This window comes from Nicotiana tabacum, chromosome 15 (genome assembly GCF_000715075.1).
Source record: "Nicotiana tabacum cultivar K326 chromosome 15, ASM71507v2, whole genome shotgun sequence".
NCBI classification, from domain to species: Eukaryota; Viridiplantae; Streptophyta; class Magnoliopsida; order Solanales; family Solanaceae; genus Nicotiana; species Nicotiana tabacum.
Window position 1 is genome coordinate 85486352 of NC_134094.1, and position 9508 is coordinate 85495859.

Sequence of the window (9508 nt, forward strand, 5' to 3'; positions counted from 1 at the left end):
TTTATTGGAATTAATTCCACAAGATAATAATGATTTTTCCATAAAAATCCGAAAATTAGCTCAAACATTTCCCGTGGGGCCCACATCTCGGAACTAGACAAAAGTTACAAAATTTGGAAACCCATTCAACCACGAGTCTAACCATACCAATTTTACAAAAATCCGACCCCAACTCGACCCTCAAATCTTCGATTTAAACTAAGAGGGTTTTCAAATTTTTTCCAACTCAATTCACCAATTAAATGATAAAAACAACCATAGATTCGGGTAATTTAACCAATATTGAGTTAAGAACACTTACCCCGTTATTTCCTCTTAAAATTACCCAAAATCGCCTCACTCCCGAGCTCCAAATCGCCAAAAACTGAAAATGGGACGAACAGAACTTAAACTCACTGCCCAGACTTTTCTTCTTCGCGAATGCGGTCAGTTTCTCGCGTTCGCGAACCACAAAATTGCTCCCGTCCAAATTCCTCCTTCGTGAACACGACATCACCCTCGCGTTCGCAAAACACAAAATGCCTCTGCCTCAATGCCTTCTACGCGAACGCGTTCGAGCCATCGCAAACATGTTCGAGCCATCGCGAACGCGATGCTTCTTTCCCCCTCACTACGCGAACGCGACACCCCCTACGCGAACATGTAGAACAATTGCCTGGGGTCTTTGGCTACTTCCTCACTTCTTCGCGAACGCGTAACACCTCCCGCATCCGCGATGCACACCCAGTCCACCCTTCACGAATGCGAGATTCTCTTCGCAAATGCGAAGAGAAAATATTGCCAGCCTCTCAGTTCCTCTTCGCGAACGTGAGGCTCCACTCGCGAACGCGATGAAGGAAAGCAGATGGTACATCAGAAAAATTCCAGCAGAGTTCCAAGTCCAAAAATCCAACCCGTTAATCATCCGAAACTCACCCGAGCCCCTCGGGACCTCAACCAAATATACCAACAAGTCCTAAAACATCATACGGACTTAGTCGAACCCTCAAATCACCTCAAACAACACTAAAACCATGAATTTAACCCCAATTCAAGCCTAATGAACTTTAAAATTTCTAATTTCTACAAACAACTCCGGAACCTATCAAATCACGTCCGATTGACCTCAAATTTTGCACACAAGTCCTAAATGACATATTAGAGGTATTCCAATTTTCAGAATCGGATTGCAACCCCGATGTCAAAAAGTCAACCCCCCGGTCAAACTTCTCAAAAATAAAACTTTCGGCATTTCAAGCCTAATTCCTCTGCGGACTTCCAAAAATATTCCGGGCACGCTCCTTAGCCCAAAATCACCATATGGAGCTATTGGACTCATCAGAATTCAAATTCGAGATCGTTTACATATAGGTCCATATCCGGTCCACTTTTCTAACTTAAAATTTTTAATTATGAGACTAAGTGTCTTATTTCACTCCGAGTTCCTTCCGGACCCGAACCAACTAACCCGATAAGTCATAAATCAATTGCAAGACATAAATTGAGCAGTAAATGGGGGAACATGGTTATAATATTCAAAACGACTGGCCGAGTCGTTACATCCTCCCCCTCTTAAATAAATGTTCGTCCTCGAACGAGTCTAAAGACAAAACATACCTGGAGTCTGAACTCATATCACGACATGAAATCTACTTCACTCCCCAACTAAACAACACGAAGAGATCCTTCAACACACCCATAACTTATACATCAAATCAAGATGGAAATCAAGCACCAAATAGTTTCTTTCTACACCGCAAGCAAATCCTTCTCGTCACATTCAAATTATATGAACTCAGCTCGTAGACACATCATACTCATCACGTAGCCATCCAACCATCACTTACACTAATAGAGACACTACCGAGCCTATAAATCCAAAAGCACGTGCTCACACAATCAACACCTCAGTGCCTAAGTTACAGTCACACCCGACCTCAAGTCCTCCAGACTGGCCCAACATTAACACACATAAATCACATCTCGCACCTCATCCAGGGAATCACAAGCCGTCGACGCATAACTGATACCGAGCGCTCATGTGCGCATACGAATGCGTGGAAGGAATTCAAAGAGTTACACTTTAAGCTGAATCAAAACCGCACGATAAGAATTCAAGAATGTAAAATTTTTCTAAAGGTTTTGCAGCCTCTCGAAGATAAGGACAGACGTCTCTGTACCGATCCGCAAGACTCTACTAAACCCGCACATGACTCGTGAGACCTATGTAACCTAGTGCTTTGATACCAACTTGTCACGACCCAAAATCTAACCATGGTCGTGATGGCGCCTATCGTGTTACAAGGCAAGCCTACTTCCCAAAATATTTCTACTAAACCATTTATAAGAATTTAATAAAATATTTCAACATTTGAATTTCTCATAAACTAAATCAACTTAACAAGGTCCTGCAGATGCTAGCAACGAGCCACAAACATCGGGGTGTCACTAAGTCATGAGCGTCTAAATCTATGAACTAAGAAATGAAACTGTCTAACTGTCAATACAATCCAAAAAAAGAAATGATAAAAGGAGTAACAAGGTCCTGCAGATGCTAGCAGCTACCTTGCAATCTCCACAGGTAGCCGGCCTGAACTCAACGATCACCGCGCTCTAACTCACCTGAATCTGCACATAAAGTACAGAGTGTAGCATGATTACAACCAACTCAGCAAGTAACAGAAATAACTAAGGAACTGAGCAATAGTGACGAGCTAAGTAAAACAGTCCAATTATTTATTTTTCACAATTTAAAAATAAACAGAAATAAACAGGTAAATCCCATAACTTAGTAAATGCCACAAAGAAGTTTAACAGATAAATGCAGCAACAACAAAAATAAATACAACCTCACAACAGTGTCACTCCATCACTCATCACTCGCACTCAGCACTCAATACTCAAAACACTCAACACTCTGCGCTCACTGGGGGTGTGTACAGACTCCGGAGGGGCTCCCAAAGCCCAAGCGCTAAGCACGGACAACTCACGTGCCATCATATCAATACCTGGATCCGCACGGTCAACTCACGTGCTACGCGGACAACTCACGCGCTATGGTATCAATACCTGGACCCGCACGGTCAACTCACGTGCTACGCGGACAACTCACGCGCTATGGTATTAATATCCTCACAACCAGGCCCTCGGCCTCACTCAATCATGTACCTCACTAGCCTCATCATCACCAACAAATAAGGGAACACAACCCACATCAAGTATCACAGCATATTAGCAAATAATAGAGCTACGCGGATAACTCATGCGCTATGGTATTAATATCCTCACAACTAGGCCCTCGGCCTCACTCAATCATGTACCTCACTAACCTCACCATCTTCAACAATAAGGGAACATAACCCACATCAAGTATCACCGCATATTAGCAATTAATAGAGACTGAGGTAAACATGTACAATAATTTTTATGACTGAGTACAAATAATGTGAGCATGAATAAAGCCTAAGCATAATCTCTAACATGAAGGCAAACAAGTTCAACAACAAATAAACAAATAACCACAGATAATATCTATTAGGCCTCACAGCTTCACGGGACGGACCAAGTCTCAATCCCTCGCGGTGCACACCCACACGCTCGTCACCTAGCGTGGGTATCACTTCCAAACCATCGCGTGATGTCAAATCTCCGGGTTTATACCCTCAAAGCCAGTGTTAAAACTGTTACTTACCTTAACAACATAAAAATCCTACTTCGGGATGCCCTCGTCTCTGGACTCGGTCTCCAAATGCTCTGAATCTATTCATAAATAATTCGTTTCAGTCAATAAAATTTATTGGAATTAATTCCACAAGATAATAATGATTTTTCCATAAAAATCCGAAAATTAGCTCAAATATTGCCCGTGGGGCCCACGTCTCGAAACTCGACAAAAGTTACAAAATCCGGAAACCCATTCAACCACGAGTCTAACTATACCAATTTTACAAAATTCCGACCCCAACTCGACCCTCAAATCTTTGATTTAAACCAAGAGGGTTTTCAAATTTTTTCCAACTCAAATCACCAATTAAATGATAAAAACAACCATGAATTCGGGTAATTTAACCAATATTTATTTAAGAACACTTACCCCTTTGTTTCCTCTGAAAATCAAAAAATCGCCTCACTCCCGAGCACCAAATCGCCAAAAACTGAAAATGGGACAAAGTTCCATTTTCATAACTTAAACTCACTGCCCAGACTTTTTTTCTTCGTGAACGCGGTCAGTTCCTCGCGTTCGCGAAGCACAAAATCGCTCTCGTCCAAATTCCTCCTTCGCGAACGCGACATCACCCTCGCGTTCAAGAAGCACAAAATACCTCTTCCTCAATGCCTTCATCGCGAACGCATTCGAGCCATCGCGAACGCGATGGTTTTTTCCCCCTCACTACGCGAACGCGACACCCCCTACGCAAATGTGTAGAACAATTGCCTGGGGTCTTTGGCTACTTCCTCACTTCTTCGTGAACGCGTAACACCTCCCGCATCCGCGATGCACACCCAGTCCACCCTTCACGAATGCGAGATTCTCTTCGCAAACGCGAAGAGAAAATATTGCCAGCCTCTCAGTTCCTCTTCGCGAACGCGAGGCTCCACTCGCGAATGCGATGAAGGAAAGCAGATGGTGCATCAGAAAAATTCCAGCAGAGTTCCAAGTCCAAAAATCCAACCCGTTAATCATCCGAAACTCACCCGAGCCCCTCGGGACCTCAACCAAATATACCAACAAGTCCTAAAATATCATACGGACTTAGTCGAACTCTCAAATCACCTCAAACAACACTAAAACCATGAATTTAACCCCAATTCAAGCCTAATAAACTTTAAAATTTCTAATTTCTACAAACAACTCCGGAACCTATCAAATCACGTCCGATTGACCTTTTTTGCACACAAGTCCTAAATGACATATTAGAGGTATTCCAATTTTCAGAATCGGATTGCAATCCCGATGTCAAAAAGTCAACCCCCCGGTCAAACTTCTCAAAAATAAAACTTTTGGCATTTCAAGCCTAATTCCTCTGCGGACTTCCAAAAATATTCCGGGCACACTCCTAATCCCAAAATCACCATATGGAGCTATTGGACTCATCAGAATTCAAATTCGAGATCGTTTACACATAGGTCCATATCCGGTCCACTTTTCTAACTTAAAATTTTCAATTATGAGACTAAGTATCTTATTTCACTCCGAGTTCCTTCCGGACCCGAACCAACTAACCCGATAAGTCATAAATCAATTGCAAGACATAAATTGAGCAGTAAATGGGGGAACATGGTTATAATATTCAAAACGACTGGCCGGGTCGTTACATCCTCCCCCTCTTAAATAAATGTTCGTCCTCGAACGAGTCTGAAGACAAAACATACCTGGAGTCTGAACTCATATCACGACATGAAATCTACTTCACTCCCCAACTAAACAACACGAAGAGATCCTTCAACATACCCATAACTTATACATCAAATCAAGATGGAAATCAAGCACCAAATAGTTTCTTTCTACACCGCAAGCAAATCCTTCTCGTCACATTCAAATTATATGAACTCAGCTCGTAGACACATCATACTCATCACGTAGCCATCCAACCATCACTTACACTAATAGAGACACTACCGAGCCTATAAATCCAAAAGCACGTGCTCACACAATCAACACCTCAGTGCCTAAGTTACAGTCACACCCAACCTCAAGTCCTCCAGACTGGCCCAACATTAACACACATAAATCACATCTCACACCTCATCCAGGGAATCACAAGACGTCGACGCATAACTGATACCGAGCGCTGATGTGCGCATACGAATGCGTGGAAGGAATTCAAAGAGTTACACTTTAAGCTGAATCAAAACTGCACGATAAGAATTCAAGAATGTAAAATTTTTCTAAAGGTTCTGCAGCCTCTCGAAGATAAGGACAGACGTCTCTGTACCGATCCGCAAGACTCTACTAAACCCGCACATGACTCGTGAGACCTATGTAACCTAGTGCTTTGATACCAACTTGTCACGACCCAAAATCTAACCATGGTCGTGATGGCGCCTATCGTGTTACAAGGCAAGCCTACTTCCCAAAATATTTCTACTAAACCATTTATAAGAATTTAATAAAATATTTCAACATTTGAATTTCTCATAAACTAAATCAACTTAACAAGGTCCTGCAGATGCTAGCAGCTACCTTGCAATCTCCACAGGTAGCCGGCCTGAACTCAACGATCACCGCGCTCTAACTCACCTGAATCTGCACATAAAGTACAGAGTGTAGCATGATTACAACCAACTCAGCAAGTAACAGAAATAACTAAGGAACTGAGCAATAGTGACGAGCTAAGTAAAACAGTCCAATTATTTATTTTTCACAATTTAAAAATAAACAGAAATAAACAGGTAAATCCCATAACTTAGTAAATGCCACAAAGAAGTTTAACAGATAAATGCAGCAACAACAAAAATAAATACAACCTCACAACAGTGTCACTCCATCACTCATCACTCGCACTCAGCACTCAATACTCAAAACACTCAACACTCTGCGCTCACTGGGGGTGTGTACAGACTCCGGAGGGGCTCTCAAAGCCCAAGCGCTAAGCACGGACAACTCACGTACCATCATATCAATACCTGGATCCGCACGGTCAACTCACGTGCTACGCAGACAACTCACGCGCTATGATATCAATACCTGGACCTGCACGGTCAATTCACGTGCTACGGGGATAACTCACACGCTATGGTATTAATATCCTCACAACCAGGCCCTCGTCCTCACTCAATCAATATCAATACCTGGATCCGCACGGTCAACTCACATGCTACACGGACAACTCACGCGCTATGGTATAAATACCTAGACCCGCACGGTCAACTCACGTGCTACGCGGATAACTCATGCGCTATGGTATTAATATCCTCACAACCAGGCCCTCGGCCTTACTCAATCATGTACCTCACTAGCCTCACCATCTTCAACAATAAGGGAACACAGCCCACATCAAGTATCACCGCATATTAGCAATTAATAGAGACTGAGGTAAACATGTACAATAATTTTTATGACTGAGTACAAATAATGTGAGCATGAATAAAGCCTAAGCATAATCTCTAACATGAAGGCAAACAAGTTCAACAACAAATAAACAAATAACCACAGATAATATCCATTAGGCCTCACAGCTTCACGGGACGGACCAAGTATCAATCCCTCGCTGTGCACACTCACCCGCTCGTCACCTACCGTGGGTATCACTTCCAAACCATCGCGTGATGTCAAATCTCCGGGTTTATACCCTCAAAGCGAGAGTTAAAATTGTTACTTACCTTAACAACATAAAAATCCTACTTCGGGATGCCCTCGTCTCTGGACTCTGTATCCAAATGCTCTGAATCTATTCATAAATAATTCGTTTCAGTCAATAAAATTTATTGGAATTAATTCCACAAGATAATAATGATTTTTCCATAAAAAACTGAAAATTAGCTCAAAAATTGCCCGTAGGACCCACGTCTCGGAACTCGACAAAAGTTACAAAATTCGGAAACCTATTCAACCACGAGTCTAACTATACCAATTTTACAAAATTCCGACCCCAACTCGACCCTCAAATCGTTGATTTAAACCAAGAGGGTTTTCAAATTTTTCCCAACTCAATTCACCAATTAAATGATAAAAACAACCATGAATTCGGGTAATTTAACCAATATTTATTTAAGAACACTTACCCCTTTGTTTCCTCTGAAAATCAAAAAATCGCCTCACTCCCGAGCACCAAATCGCCAAAAACTGAAAATGGGACAAAGTTCCATTTTCATAACTTAAACTCACTGCCCAGACTTTTCTTCTTCGCGAACGCGGTCAGTTCCTCGCGTTCGCGAAGCACAAAATAGCTCTCGTCCAAATTCCTCCTTCGCGAACGCGACATCACCCTCGCGTTCGCGAAGCACAAAATACCTCTGCCTCAATGCCTTCTACACGAACGTGTTCAACCCATCGCGAACGCGATGCTTCATTCCCACTCACTACGCAAATGTGCCCCTCACTACGCGAACGTGACACCCCCTATGCGAACGCGTAGAACAATTGCATGGGGTCTTTGGCTGCTTCCTCACTTCTTCGCGAACGCATAACACCTCCCGTGTTCGCGATGCACACCCAGTCCACCCTTCGCGAACGCGAGATTCTCTTCGCGAACGCGAGATTCTCTTCGCGAATGCGAAGAGAAAATATTGCCAGCCTCCCAGTTCCTCTTCGCGAACGCGAGGCTCCACTCGCGAACGCGATGAAGGAAACTAGATGGTGCATCAGAAAAATTCCACCAGGGTTCCAAATCCAAAAATCCAACCCGTTAACCATCCGAAACTCACTTGAGAGCCCCTCGGAACCTCAACCAAATATACCAACAAGTCCTAAAACATCATACGGACTTAGTCTAACCCTCAAATCACTTCAAACCACTCTAAAACCATGAATTTTACCCCAATTCAAGCCTAATGAACTTTAAAATTTCTAATTTCTACAAACAACTCCGGAACCTATCAAATCACGTCCGATTGACCTCAAATTTTTCACAAAAGTTCTAAATGACATAACAGATGTATGCCAATTTTCAGAATCGAATTCCGACCCCGATATCAAAAAGTCAACCCCTCGGTCAAACTTCTCAAAAATAAAACCTTCGGCATTTCAAGCCTAATTCCTCTACGGACTTCCAAAAATATTCCAGGCACGCTCCTAAACCCAAAATTACCATACGGAGTTATTGGACTCATCAGAATTCAAATCCGATATCGTTTACACATAGGTCCATATCCGATCCACTTTTCTAACTTAAAATTTTTAATTATGAGACTAAGTATCTTATTTCACTCCGAGTTCCTTCCGGACCCGAACCAACTAACCCGATAAGTCATAAATCATTTGCAAGACATAAATTAAGCAGTAAATGGGAGAACATGATTATAATATTCAAAACGACTGGCATATTAGTATTTAAGTGAAATAAGAGTTAGAAATTGATTGTTTGGAATTAGTATAAGTGGATAAGTGTAAAAATAAATGTGTTGTCCACGTGGGACCATGGCAACTAAAGAAAGAGGTGACTAATTTGTATTAAAGTGTGTCATTTATCGGCAATCATGATTTTCAAAGTGATGAAAAATGGGGGTGGACCCATATATATATATATATATATATATATATATATATATATATATATATATATATATATATATATATATATATATATACTTTATAACAAAGAAAATCTCATTTATAAACTTTCTCATATCAAGTGTATAATTTAAAGCATATCCAAAAATAGAACTATCCAAAAATATAAATTTATATTTAATATCAAATATAATCTTGGATAGTTCTATTTTTGGATATGCTTTAAATTATACACTTGATATGAGAAAGTTTATAAATGAGATTTTCTTTGTTATAAAGATAGAAATTATTTTCTCACAAGAAAAGAAGGTTATGTTTTTACCGTTTTAAGAATCAAGCGTACGGAAATTTGTACTC